Raw genomic sequence first — 13,346 nt, forward strand, 5'->3', positions numbered from 1 at the left:
ACTGAAAAGCAGCCCTGGCACAACAACCTCACCAGCCCACATATAAATCTCCCCGCACCCATTGCACCAACTGTGCAACCATTACCAGATATTACCACCACATAATATGTTACCATTATAGTCTTACTAAATAAAACCAAAGGTAATATTACCAATCACACTATACAGGGAGCAAATAATGCTGCCATGCCATGACCACACTTCACCACCACATAATGATATTACCATCATACTGTGTATAAAACCCTTTATGCAGACCATTTATACCTCCATACATTGAGCACAGTACAGCACAGTTACAGTACATTCAGTGACTCACAAGGGACGTCTTCTCTGATTGGAGTCTTCCTCTTTTGTTGTCTTCCCCACTTGGACCAGGCCATCATGATGACGTCTTCTGATCACGATTAATCTCCACAGAGTCTGTCAGACACACATTTTAGGCTCTACCATTTTATAACACCACCTACCCACCTCTATACAAGCTGCCCATCCATAGTGCCCCAAATGCTAATAATGCCCTCCTCTGTAGCCCATGCAGTATTAGCTCCCTTAACAGTATCCCTTATTACTGCCCCATACAGAAGTTACCCTATAATAGTGCCCCTGCACAATAGTTATCCAATAGTGCCCCCGTACAGCGCCCAATATAGTAGCTAACTCCTCCCAGGAATGCCTCATATACTAGTTCCCCCCCAATAGTGCCACCCATAGTAGCCATTCCCAAATAGTGTCCCATGTAGTATCTATTACCCCATAGTGCCCCATATAGTATCCAATCCCTCACATAGTGCCCCGTATTATATCCAATCGCCCGATAGTGTCCCATATAGTAGCCAATCCCCCCAATAGTGACCTACGTTGTAGCCAATTCTCCAATAAAGTCCCGTATAGTATCCAATCCCCCCAATAGTGACCTATGTTGAAGCCAATCCTCCAATAATGTCCCGAATAGTATCCAATCCCCTCAATAGAACCCCATATAGTATCCAATCCCCAATAATGTCCCATATAGTATCCAATCCCCCAATAATGTCCCATATAGTATCCAATCCCCCCAATAGTTCCCTCATAGTAGCCAATCCCCCAATAGTCCCCCATATAGTAGCCAATACCCCAATAATATTATTGCCCCATATAGTGGCCAATCCACCCCCCCCCCCCCAATAGTCCCCCATATAGTAGTCACCCAATAGTAGTATTGCCCCATATAGTGGCCAATCCACCCCCCCCCAATAGTCCCCCATATAGTAGCCAATCCCCCAATAGTATTATTGCCCCATATAGTGGCCAATCCACAGCCCCAATAGTCCCCCATATAGTAGTCACCGAATAGTATTATTGCCTTATATACTGGCCAATCCACCCCCCAATAGTCCCCCATATAGTAGCCAATCCCCCAATAGTATTATTGCCCCATATAGTGGCCAATCCACACACTCTAATAGTCCCCCATATAGTGGCCAATCCACACACCCCAATAGTCCCCCATATAGTGGCCAATCCACACACCCCAATAGTCCCCCATATATTAGCCACCCAATAGTATTATTGCCCCATATAGTGGCCAATCCCCCCCCCAATAGTCCCCCATATAGTAGCCATTCCCCCAATAGTATTATTGTTCCATATAGTAGCCGATTACCCCCAAAAGTATCAGTGCCCCATATAGCAGTCAATCCCCCTCCCCCAATAGTGCCCCATATAGTAGCCATCATTGCCGCCCCACCCCCACAGTATGCAGTGCAGTGCCCCCACCAGAAAAATAACAAAACAGCAACTCACCTGTAACCCGATCCCCAGCAGCTCCTCTCCCGGCAGTCTTCTCCTCTGCCATCTTCCGGCGCAGGCAGAGAGGTACAGACACTCTGTCCTTCCCTGGAGGTCCCGGCAGCCTCTATCGTTTATCTGTGTCTGTGCCACACACACGTGACACGTGGGTGAATGATAGAGGCTGCCGGGACCTCCAGGGAAGGACAGAGTGTCTGTACCTCTCTGCCTGCGCCGGAAGATGATAGCGGAGACCAAGGAGGACACGCGCAGAAGAGAAGGCTGCCAGGAGAGGAGCCGTGCTGCAAGGTGGCATAGTGTACGGCAGCCGGTGGCCCTCTCAGTTTGACGGCGGCCCTCAGCCGCCAATTAGTGGCCGGCGGGGGCGGGTCGTGTGTCCTCCAGGTAATCTAGGGACAACATTTTTGCAGTCCGGGCGGCCCCCGGACTGGCAATCTGGGCAGCCCAGCGGGCATTTGGCCGGCATGCCAGATTGCCAGTCCGGGCCTGTCTCTATACGGGCTCCTGGTGGTGCATGTTCCTGTATACGCTGTATTCTCTCTGTATACGGGCTCCTGGTGGTGCATGTTCCTGTATACGCTGTATCTCTCTGTATACGGGCTCCTGGTGGTGCATGTTCCTGTATACGCTGTATTCTCTCTGTATACGGGCTCCTGGTGGTGCATGTTCCTGTATACGCTGTATTCTCTCTGTATACGGGCTCCTGGTGGTGCATGTTCCTGTATACGCTATATTCTCTCTGTGCGATGCCCTGGCCCCTGGGGGCCACTTCCGCAGTGCTGGTGTTATGAGCGGGCAATGACCGGGGCAGCCGCAGGGGTTATACTTGTCACGGTATAGGCCTGAGGGCAGCACAGCTGTAGGGCCGGTCTGTGGAATCTGCGGGTGATGATGGGCATGCGATTCTTCGCTGCACTTAGTCAGGGCACCAGTTAGTGGACACCAATGCCAGGGTTCAGTAACAGCGGTTTTATTATAGATGAGGTAATTTTATTATAGATCCATGTAAAAGGCTCTGGGACAGGCACTAGAGAACCTTTTGTTATTGTAAGTGTCCATCAGCTCATGGCTGGTTAGTACAGGGAACTTGGTCAGGAGGACCAGGCACGAACCTTAAACGTTGCAGGAACTGGAACAAAACAGTTAAACAACAAAACAGTTTAAGGGCTCTGGTCTCTGTTATTGGGAAGAGGCAGGAGGAACCTCATTAGGCCCCTTCTTTTTCTCCTCCTTCTTCTTCTCCCATGGGTAGTAGAAGCGTGGAGGGCCTGGAGCAGCAGCATCGCTGGGTGCAGTAGTGACCACAACACTAGGGGTTACCGTGGTGACAGGAGAAATGATGGGGGCCACATGATAGGTAACCGTAGTGGTGGAGCAGGCAGCTTTAGCCACAGCACAGCTAGGCCGGCTTGGTTGGAGTGGGTGTTGCTGGCCACGGCGGCGGTAGCTGTAGCGGCAGTCACCCTGGTGTCGTCAGCTTTAGTCGCCGGAGGCAGTGTGGCAAGAGCCTGGCGAATCTCCTCCGCTAACTTCGCTATCCTGGGCTCGTCCCGGAATACCCACTGAGGCAGGGGTGGCGAGTCGCACTCTGGGGGTCGCCATAGGCCAGGAACTTTGGAGGCCCTAGCTGGATTCCCCTCTTCAGGGCTGGGGGCCGAGGCTACTGGAGCCGGGTCATTCACATGCTGGATGCTCTCAGGTGACACGGATCCGCCGGTGGAGAAGGCCAGGTCGGACTCGCTGGAACGGCCGGGCTCCGGGGAAGGACTGGTGTCGGGTAACGGTCCTCTGTCCAGGTCAGCGCAGAGTGGAGTGAAAGCCCGGGTGGAACCTATGTCGTCCGACGCAACGAAGCCCCAGCTGAAGTCGCTGTCTGGAGGTAGCGGAACTAGCAGACACACTGGATCGATCGCTGGCAGAGATACGGAGGGCTCCAGCGGCACCGGTGCGGCAGCGGCAGGTACACACTCCTTGTAGGACGCCATCTTGCCACGCTCTGGCCAGAACTTGTAGCAGGAAGGGGAGGAGCGCCAGGCTGGAGGATCAGGTTCCAGAATCTGCCCAGCAACAGTGACGTCATCCGGCCCAGGCAGCCAATCAGGAGCAGTCAATGGAAAGTCTATGGCACCGGGCGTTTCTCGCGCTTTGGTAGCATGGCTATTAACCCCCTCTTCACCGGGGTATGGCGCAGCCAGAAATTGGAGAAGACGGTGGCCATCTTGTGTACAGTTCAGGGCCCGAAACACTTCAATCAACCCCATAGCAATCAGCAAAGTCTCTAGGGGGTCTCAGTACAGTTCTGGGGGCGCTGACAGTGGGCACAACACAGTCTGTATCCTGTTCGTGACGCCAAAAATGCGATGCCCTGGCCCCTGGGGGCCACTTCCGCAGTGCTGATGTTATGAGCGGGCAATGACCGGGGCAGCTGCAGGGGTTATACTTGTCACGGTATAGACCTGAGGGCAGCACAGCTGTAGGGCCGGTCTGTGGAATCTGCGGGTGATGATGGGCATGCGATTCCTCGCTGCACTTAGTCAGGGCACCAGTTAGTGGACACCAATGCCAGGGTTCAGTAACAGCGGTTTTATTATAGATGAGGTAACTAGTAGCAACAGTCTCTCCGGATGCAACAGGGTATATAGCAGGCTTTGACAAATAAAGCAGGAGTGGTGCTGCATAGGCTGTGAGAATACGTGCCGGATGATGGGAGTAGGAGTATGAGAGAAATAGCGTTGCTGGGTGGATTAGCTTGAGAGTAATACTTGCTGTGAATCCTTGCAGCGATGGGGAGAGATAACGGAATGACACCCAGATGAGAGAGAAGACTCCGGACACTTGAGCAGGCAGATACAGCCGAAGACTTGAATACAGCAGAGCACTCGATCCACACTTCTAGTGGTGAAGTGGGAGCTGCAAAGAAGAAGTCCAACTCCTCTGAGGTAGGAGAGAGACGACACACATCCTCCTTGCTTGGAAGCAGGGGGAAGACTAACTTGTTAGGAGGAAGTGGGAGGTCACATGGTTGCTCCTGGCCAGAGCTAGTCGGCCATTGGAGGAACCATGGTTACAGGTCACGTGATCAACAGCCTGGCATACCACTGTACAATGTAATAATACACAGGAATACATGAGAATACACATGAGAATGCACATTACCAGAGAATACTAGGGGAAAACCAGCAGCAGTTGCAGTGCAAACACTTACCAGAACAGGCATGGACACAGCAAGAGAAATGGGCATAATAGGAGTAGTAGTCTGCATGTTCTGGGACACTGCATCTGTATACGGGCTCCAGGTGGTGCATGTTCCTGGATACGCTGTATTCTCTCTGTATACGGGCTCCTGGTGGTGCATGTTCCTGGATACGCTGTATTCTCTCTGTATACGGGCTCCTGGTGGTGCATGTTCCTGTATACGCTGTATTCTCTCTGTATACGGGCTCCTGGTGGTGCATGTTCCTGTATACGCTGTATTCTCTCTGTATGAACAGCACCCGTCTGCATAAGAATGGGTGATGCCTGACTGTAGGAGGGCTTCCTCCATGTGCTCCTTAGCTAGGTTCGCATGGGCCGCCAGGAAGGGGTTAACATTTGCCAAGCTAGCTCTCTGTCCTCCTCCCGCCCCTTTTTCATGTAGATTAGCATAGGGCCAATATCTGTGGTTCCCGTTTTTTCTGGGCCTATCAGAGAGGGGACGTAGGCATGTTATCCCTCCCCCTATAAAACATGCAGCCTGCCCGCTCTTTCTCACTGACCTGCCTCTCTGGAGCGGTTTAGAGAAGCGGTCTGCGTCCATGGCATCGGCCGATGAGGAATTGCGTGCAGCGCGTCAGGCGCGTGCTGCCTCGGAGGGTGAGGGCTGGCTTAGCCGTTTTCTGACTGGGTTCAGCCCCCCTCCGGTTAGCAGCGAGCGGAGCGGTCCGGAGCGGCGGTCCGCGAGGCGATCCCGTGCTCCTGTGCGGCTCAGCCCCAGTCCCCAGCTTCCGGTTTCCGGCGGGTCACGTGGCAGACAGAGGAGAGGAGTCTCGGCAGTGTCTTCCCCCGCGGCTCAGCCAGCGCTCCTGCAGCGTGCCGAATCAGTTCCCCTGCCGGCGGTTTCACCAATAGCGGCGGTGCAACGTGAGGAGGTTTCCCCGGGAGGTTTGTCAGCCCCTGTAGCCCATAGTGTGGTGCCGTACGAGTCATCAGGTACCCGCACTGTCTCTGCCTCTTTCGTAGAGAGAGGTGCTGCATCCTTCCTTCAGCCCCTTAGGCTTGTCCCAGTTAGCACTCCAGCAGCAGTGGCGGTTAGGCTCCCCTGGTATAGGATGGGAAGTCAGGCCAGTATATCTTCGGGTGAATCCCCCCTCCCTTCTGCCCAGCCTGCACGTGTTGAGGAGGCCCCTAGCTTAAGTCAGATGAATACAGACAACAGGTCGGGTGATTCCCCCCTCCCGGTAGTTGCGGGACCCGCATCGCAGGGTACTACTGCACAGCCCTTAGGGCAAATGTTACCTGCCGATAATAATGGCGGGGCGGGCCCCTCCTGCGCTGGCCCCCCTCCTGCTGGGGGATTTTTGCCACTTAGCAGCTCATCGCGGCGTCGATCCCGCTCCCGCCGTCCCAGGCGCAGCCGCAGTAGATCTCGATCATCGTCTGCATCCCAGGATTATCGGCGCCATAGTGGCCGTAGATCTGCTGGCACTTACCATCACCGCTCCAGTCGTCGATCCAGGGTGTCCGGTGGCTCTAGGCGATCCAGATCTTCCCGCTGGCGCTCCCCATCATCTTCTGAGGGTTCTAGCGTCTCGGAAAGGTCTGGCCGGTCCCCGAGGGATCTCCGTGGACGCAGGGCGCCTTCTTCTTCCAGGTGCCCAGTGTTGCCCGCTCCGTTTCCGGTGGAGGCTCCGATTCCAGATCCCGGTTTCCGGCTGGTACCTCAGCCATTGCCACAGGTGGTTCAAAACACGTCAGGAAGTGGTGAGTTCAATTTCACGGGGGTGGTATAAAATTTGTGGACAGAAAGCCCCGCGTTGCTAAGACCATGAACAATTGGGTTCAGGCATTCTCAGTTCTCGGATGCGTAATGGGGCAAAAGCACCCGGAACGTTGTTCCGAACTTTTTGTATATTTCGACAGCATTTACAATGCATATAAGTCCCATGGAGGTTCCGCCTGGTGGCGGTATGACGAGGACTTCCGGAGGCGTCTGGCTCTCCAGCCAGAAATTGGATGGGGAGTCAGGGCCACGGATGTCTGGCTACGGTTAATGATGACGGCAAGACCGACCCCCTTTCTTGGTTCGGCCACTGCCCAGGGAGCGCATCTGGGGCAGTGGCCGTGCGACGACCGGGTGCTTGCTGGCTCTATAATGAGGGCCACTGTAAATTTGCCGGTATATGTAAGTACAAACATGAGTGCTCCTCTTGTGGTGGCGCCCATGCCGTTGTACGATGCCCCAGGTAAGCAAGCTGCAAAAACCCCAGCGCCCGAAGCCAAGGACGCCAGTGAGCGTTCTCGCGATGCGCCCTTGGCTAGACATGTACCCCAATAAGGAAGAAGCAGCTTTAATTCTTCAAGGTTTTACGGAAGGTTTTTTCATTCCATTTCTGTTTTCCAGCTCGCCTCAGTTTTCGGACAATCTCAGGTCGGCACGTGAACACCCTCAGGTTATGCGAGAGAAGATTGCCAAAGAGGTGGCGCTAGGTCGTATGGCTGGACCGTTTTATGACATTCCTTTCGATGACCTGCGTGTGTCGCCACTTGGCGTTGTTCCGAAACGTGAAGAGGGTAAGTTCAGGCTGATCCATCATCTTTCTCACCCCAAAGGTATGTCCGCTAACGATGGGATTCCGGAAGATGATGTCTCAGTCTCTTACGTATCATTCGATAGAGCTGTCATGTTGGTTAGGAAAGCAGGCAAAGGTGCCCTTATGGCGAAATCGGACGTAGAAGCGGCTTTCCGCTTGCTTCCGGTTCACCCTGAGTGTCACCATTTGTTAGGTTTTCAGTTGGATGGTCTTTTTTACTATGACATATGCCTGTCTATGGGCTGTTCCATCTCGTGCCGCTATTTTGAGGTTTTCATCTCCTTCCTAGAGTGGGTGGTACGCGTTGAAACAGGGTCAAATGCAGTTTTGCACTATTTAGACGATTTTCTTTTTGTGGGCCCCCAGGGGGATCAATCCTGTGTTCATTTGTTAACCACTTTTCAGTTTTTGATGGAAAAATTTGGCGTACCACTGTGAAAAGAAAAGACGGAGGGCCCCTCCACCTGCTTAACTTTCTTAGGCATTGAAATAGACACGGTGGAAATGGTCTTTCGCCTTCCTAGAGACAAGTTGGAAAAATCGCGTAGTTTGATTGAAGGGTTCTTAGCAGTTGAAAAGGTCACTCTCAGGCAAGTGCAGTCGTTGTTGGGCATCCTTGTTTTCGCCTGCCGAATTATGCCTATGGGTCGGGTTTTTTCCAGACGCCTGGCCATGTCCACCAAGGGGGCGAAGCGCCCTGGCCACAGAATACGCCTTACTGGTGTTCTTAAGGCAGATCTGCGGGTTTGGCTCCAATTTTTGTCAGCTTACAACGGACGTACTTGCCTAATGAGTGAACGTAGGACGAACCAGGAATTAGCATTATTAACGGATTCCGCTGGTTCACTAGGTTTTGGCGCCATATTTGGGAACGATTGGTGCGCTGCTGAGTGGCCGGAAGCTTGGCGGTCCCTGGGTCTCTGCAGTAACCTTACGCTGCTAGAACTGTTTGTTAAGACATTTGGTGCTTCGCTGCCTTGACTTTAACATCTATTTCAGGTCCAGTCACGTTCCAGGCGTGGATAACAGGGTTGCTGATGCTTTGTCCCGTTTTAATTGGCAGGAGTTCCGGAGGCTCTTGTCTGGGGCGGTCGAAATGGGCAAGGAGTGCCCAGAGCGGCTATGGAATTTGATGGACCTGAAGTGATGTCCCTGGTGTCGGCGTCAGTGTCTCCGGCTACATGGCGGCAGCACGGTAAGGCGTGGAAGGAGTGGTGTTCTTTAGTAGGTTCCCGCGACGTGGTACGGAATAAGGATTCTCGCCTGGAGGTCACGGTTGAGTATTTGCTGCACTTGCGAAAGGATGGCGCATCGGGTTCAGTCGCGCAGCGAAGGTTAGCTGGTGTTTCCTTTTACCTTAAGCTGTTGGGTTGGGAGGATGTTACTCGGGTTTTCTTAGTCAGGCAAGCGTTGAAGGGTTGGAGGAAGGAAAAGTTTACAGTGGATGAACGCAGGCCGGTTTCCTATCAGTTGCTGGCTCGCTTAGTTTCCCATTGCCCCATCGCCTGCGGATCTCCTTACGAAAATGTTCTTATGGCAGCAGCGTTTGGTTTAGCCTTTTTCGGGCCCTTAGGGTGGGTGAGCTTCTCCCACCATCTAAGAGTAGAATGGGGGGGTTACTGGAGTCTGATGTAGTCATGGGTGATAGGGCGGTTCGGGTTAGGATTAGGAAGTCTAAGACCGATCAACTTGCGCAGGGGGCCTGGCTGCCGTTATGGTCCATCGACGGCCATGTGTGCCCAGTCAAGTTGGTGGGTGAGTATTTGCGAGTAAGGGTTCCGGGTAGCCAGTTTCTGCTGCATAAGGATGGTACCCCCCTCACGGTTTACCAGTTTAAGACTATGTTTCGCAAATTGCTTATGGGATTAGGCCTCAGGGCGGAGGAATATGGGACCCACTCATTCAGAATTGGGGCAGCTTGTAAAAAACTAATAACCTGTAACCCCATCTATAACATCTAACCTTATTAATGGCTGAATGGATCATATTATCTTTGGCATTAGTGGAACCAAATTATTATCATCCAAGATATATCTACACTGTACTCCAGTCTCATTCTCTTCTCCACTCTCATATTGAGTATAGGGCTGAACTCTCACCTAGTAATTTCTTGACCTCCAAAATGGTGGATGACTGGAAGTCCTAATATGGTCGTGTCTAAATGGTCACGTGGGTAATGTATGGATCATAGTGAGATATAGCTACGTGTCCAGCTTGACCAATCCACTTGGAGCTTTGCCAGTATACCATTTTTGGGATATAAGTTGTACTGGGTGTAACCATATTTGGGCATAAGTGTATATATTTTCCCGGTCAGGAGAGTATATAGACTTAGAAGGTTAGTTGGTTGGGGGGTCTTTTGGTATACCATCTTTCAAGAGAAGCCTCCACGCACATCTGGGGTTTATTAGCCCCCACCTCAGGAATTCACCCAAGGAAGTTCTTTGTTCTCTAGCCAAATCTTCAGTCACCATTGGAAAGAGACTACATTCCCATCATTTTTGGGACTCTGAGACTTGAACCACAGAGACATTCTAAGACATTTGTAAGACTATTGCCTTATTTCTCTTATGACTGATATCCTGTTTATATGATATTTGTACCTCCTTTGGTGAAGAATTAAACCCACCATATTTTTACCTACAAGTTTTCTTCTGCCGTCTTGGATTATTCAAATTTCCCTCCAAAGCACACTTTTCCTTCTTTTTTTTAAACCTCATCCTTATTACACAGCTACTGAGGCGGCCAGGGCAGGCCTGTCAGAGGAAACGGTTAAGAGGATTGGCCGCTGGCGCTCCAGCTGTTACGCGTGTTATGTGAGACCGGAGTTGTTATAAGTGTACTAACCCCCCTTTTTCCTTTTTAGAAATTGTGCCTCCCTCGGTGCTTATAGTGGGCCATTCATACATCTTCCGGGCTGGTCAAAGGGCGGAGATTCGTCCGGGAGGTCGGAACCTTGGTTTCAGGCACATCCGAGTGTCATGGAGAGGGATTCGCGGATTGCGTTGGCAGCAAGTGCTCCCAGAGGTCATGGCTTTTGCGGCCACGGCAACAGGCCCTACGATTCTAGTTATCCATGCAGGGGGGAATGACTTGTGTCATTGTAAGATAGGGGAGTTGGGGACGCTGATGCGAGCCGATATAGAGCGTTTCGGCCCCTTCTTCTCTGATTGCGTACTCGTATGGTCAGAGATTGTTCCTCGTTTGTTGTGGCATTATGCCAGGGACCCGGAGGCTGTAGAAAGATCCAGACAGACGCTCAACGCCCGTATGTCCAGGTTCGTTAGATCCAGGTCTGGCGTGGTCGTACGGCCCCGCCAGTTGGAAGGGGGGAGCAGCGGGCTTATGTCAGATGATGGGGTACATCTTTCAGACATCGGGACGGACATATTTTTGTCCGGCCTTCAGGACGGAATTGAGCAGGCACTCTTCCTGTTGGGTGGTGGTCGTAGCCCTGTGTAGGAACAGTGCTCCTTCGTGGCGGGAAAAAAACCTGATTTGCAGTGCTGGGGAATAGCAGTCGTACGTGTACGGTGGGAGTCCGCCGGTGGCACCCCGAGGCTACCCCATTGGTTATTGGCACTCCCGTGCCGTGGTAAACTAACGGTTTAATATGGTTAAATAAAAGCTGTGGCCGACCATCACCCAACAAAGAAACATTGTTGTCTGTCTTTATTTCTGGGGGCGTTAGAGTGAATTGAGTTTTGTCGTGGAACTCTATACAGTCTACGGGCTCCAGGTGGTGCATGTTCCTGTATACGCTGTATCTCTCTGTATACGGGCTCCTGGTGGTGCATGTTCCCAGGGCCGCCATCAGGAATTTTTGGGCCCCATACAGCCAAAATGTCTGGGCCCCCCTACCAAAATGGAGGACATATTATTGTTTTTTTACAGCCCAAAATATTTGCTGATTTACAAGCCAAAATATAATGTACGGTACCTTTTCTGCAATCTCTGATATGTCATAGTAACAGTTATCAGTATTGCAGCGTGTAGTTGTACAGGTAGTCAGTACATGCTGGGAGTTGTAGTGTAGTCGCAGGTTAGCTGCCAGTACATGCTGGGAGTTGTAGTGTTGTCACAGGCTGACAGCTAACGTGCGACAACACTACAACTCCCAGCATGCACTGACAGCCTATGACAACATTACAACTCCCAGCATGCACTGACTGCCTATGACTACACTACAACTCCCAGCATGTACTGACAACCTGTGACAACACTACAAATCCTAGCATGTACTGACAACCTGTGACAACACTACAACTCCCAGCATGCACTGACAGCCTATGACAACACTACAAATCCCAGCATGTACTGACTGCCTGTGACAACACTACAACTCCCAGCATGTACTAACTGCCTGTGACAACACTACAACTCCCAGAATGTACTGACTGCCTGTGACAACACTACAAATCCTAGCATGTACTGACTGCCTGTGACGACACTACAAATCCCAGCATGTACTGACTGCCTGTGACGACACTACAACTCCCAGAATGTACTGACTGCCTGTGACAACACTACAAATCCCAACATGTACTGACAACCTGTGACAACACTACAAATCCTAGCATGTACTGACTGCCTGTGAGGCTGTGACAACACTTCAACTCCCAGCATGCACTGTCAGTACATGCTGGGAGTTGTAGTGTTGTCACAGGCAGTCAGTACATGCTGGGAGTTGTAGTGTTGTCACAGGCAGTCAGTACATGCTGGGAATTGTAGTGTTGTCACAGGCTAGCTGTCAGTACATGCTGGGAGTTGTAGTGTTGTCACAGGCAGTCAGTACATGCTGGGAGTTGTAGTGTTGTCACAGGCTAGCTGTCAGTACATGCTGGGAGTTGTAGTGTTGTCACAGGCAGTCAGTACATGCTGGGAGTTGTAGTGTTGTCACAGGCTAGCTGTCAGTACATGCTGGGAGTTGTAGTGTTGTCCCAGGCTAGCTGTCAGTACATGCTGGGAGTTGTAGTGTTGTCACAGGCTAGCTGTCAGTACATGCTGGGAGTTGTAGTGTTGTCACAGGCTAGCTGTCAGTACATGCTGGGAGTTGTAGTGTTGTCACAGGCAGTCAGTACATGCTGGGAGTTGTAGTGTTGTCACAGGCAGTCAGTACATGCTGGGAGTTGTAGTGTTGTCACAGGCTAGCTGTCAGTACATGCTGGGAGTTGTAGTGTTGTCACAGGCTAGCTGTCAGTACATGCTGGGAGTTGTAGTGTTGTCACAGGCTAGCTGTCAGTACATGCTGGGAGTTGTAGTGTTGTCACAGGCTAGCTGTCAGTACATGCTGGGAGTTGTAGTGTTGTCACAGGCTAGCTGTCAGTACATGCTGGGAGTTGTAGTGTTGTCACAGGCTAGCTGTCAGTACATGCTGGGAGTTGTAGTGTTGTCACAGGCTAGCTGTCAGTACATGCTGGGAGTTGTAGTGTTGTCACAGGCTAGCTGTCAGTACATGCTGGGAGTTGTAGTGTTGTCACAGGCTAGCTGTCAGTACATGCTGGGAGTTGTAGTGTTGTCACAGGCAGTCAGTACATGCTGGGAGTTGTAGTGTTGTCACAGGCTAGCTGTCAGTACATGCTGGGAGTTGTAGTGTTGTCACAGGCTAGCTGTCAGTACATGCTGGGAGTTGTAGTGTTGTCACAGGCTAGCTGTCAGTACATGCTGGGAGTTGTAGTGTTGTCACAGGCTAGCTGTCAGTACATGCTGGGAGTTGTAGTGTTGCACCAGCTGGATACACACAGAATGGGAGAACCCTCTCTGACA

Source organism: Dendropsophus ebraccatus, chromosome 4, assembly GCF_027789765.1.
Source record: "Dendropsophus ebraccatus isolate aDenEbr1 chromosome 4, aDenEbr1.pat, whole genome shotgun sequence".
Lineage (NCBI taxonomy): Eukaryota > Metazoa > Chordata > Amphibia > Anura > Hylidae > Dendropsophus > Dendropsophus ebraccatus.